This window comes from Sinocyclocheilus anshuiensis, unplaced genomic scaffold (genome assembly GCF_001515605.1).
Source record: "Sinocyclocheilus anshuiensis isolate Anshui unplaced genomic scaffold, SAMN03320099.WGS_v1.1 scaffold430, whole genome shotgun sequence".
NCBI lineage: Eukaryota > Metazoa > Chordata > Actinopteri > Cypriniformes > Cyprinidae > Sinocyclocheilus > Sinocyclocheilus anshuiensis.
In genome coordinates this window covers 602,914-604,745 of record NW_015547641.1, presented here as the reverse complement: position 1 = coordinate 604,745, position 1,832 = coordinate 602,914, and positions in this window count along the sequence as shown.

Here is a 1,832-nt window from a genome sequence, read left to right as displayed (position 1 = left end):
GGGGAGGGTCTTTGAGGTCACCCACTTAAAAAAAAAAAAAACATACATATACATGTGTATATGTGTATGTATATGTGTATGTATATATATATATATATATAGGTACATTTACTTTGTTACTTTGATTATTATATTATAGCAAACAAACTCTTACCTGATATGCTAAAAACACCCTTCTTGTGCAAATCCATAATAACCACGGGGGGATGGTAACCACAGTTAACACAAGAATATTTGTAGTCGGTATCTGTGAAGGCCTCGAAATGACAGTAAAAAAGACATTCTGGGCTTTGCACATGGGCAGTGCCAAGTACCAGCAGAGGAATTGTATGTGACCATTACTCTTCCAAGGCAATTGTAGTGATGAATAATAGGCTCATGTATGGATAGGGTGATTTGCTCTTGAGATTTACCTAATGCCACCAACACTGAAAATGGGACATGAGCTGCCTGTGCTGATTTTTGCCTCTTCAAACAAACTGCCTTCTTTGCTTCTCCTATGAATCTGAGCTTCACCATCTCATCAAGGACACTTGATTCCAAGTGCTCCTCAAATGCTGTTTCACAACAATAATCCAGTGAACGAAGATGTTCACAGAGACTAAACGTGTGTCCACTCCAGTGAGCAAGTAGCTGGTATTGGCGACATTCCTCCAACTCACACCTAACATAATGAGCTTTGCCCCACGTCTTTCTCTGTACATGAACTGGTACAGAGAAACCATGACCACTTCTTTGAACTGCCGACAGTCCATTTGAGGAGTCAATACACACACTAGAAAGATGTGATTTCATTGTAATATCTTTTGAATGGTCAGTATGTTTTCTGTTAATGTGGATTACCAAGTTCTTTTTTATCACAGTGACTGAACAATGTGGGCATTTAATCACATTTTTGCTTTTTGACGACTGTGAACCTGTTGTTGCGGACAGAGGAGCCAGTGCAGGTGTCACTGCAGCCAAAGGAACTAGCCAGGGGCGGATTGGCCATCTGGCAATTCTGGCAAATGCCAGAAGGGCCGGACCATTATTTTAATGTGGGCCGGTCAGATTTTTTTTTTATAATTTTTTTTTATATATATATAAATACATTGTTTTTACAGGCTGGCAGGTTTTATCGTTTGCAAGATTTTAATATGATGATAATAATAATAATAATAATAATAAATGTTAAGCATTTGGCCCAGTTGGCGACGGCCGGCTGGTTTCGAGATGGGCCGACCGACCCAATCAGAGGTTACGCGGAGGTTACGCGGTAATCAAAATCAAGCACGTCATAAGTGCAACACGAGCTAATTGTCAGATGATGGACCGTAAAAAAAGGAAAGGCGGTGCAGAAAAGCTTCGAGAAAGCAAAAAAAGGGCTCTTAAATCCGACGCTGCCAAATGCATAAAATTAACCGAAATCTTCTCAAAAGGTTTAAATTCGGCTGCTGCAGCGGAGGACAGTAGTGCGGTAGAGGAGGTAAGAAGAAAACAGAAAATATACTGCTCAAGTCATTTTCACGCAATTCACGCTACTTCTGCCAGTTTTTGACAGTAACCTACACTGTGTTAAACAGTTGTAAGCTTAGCATAGAACCCCCGTATATTTGAAAATGTCAAAAACCTATAGCAATAGCCATAGTACTGTAGGCATTTGTAATGAACTCTGAATACGTAGCTAGTCATATATTAAGATAAAACATTAAATACATGCATAGGTTACAGTATGTAATAAATCTTTAGGTAGGGTGGAACACAGGCTTCTATTACAGGCACTATCTATGCAATAGTTAGATGATGTAATATGAGCCATTGGCTTGCTTATGTTCTCCCTTGTATATATATAT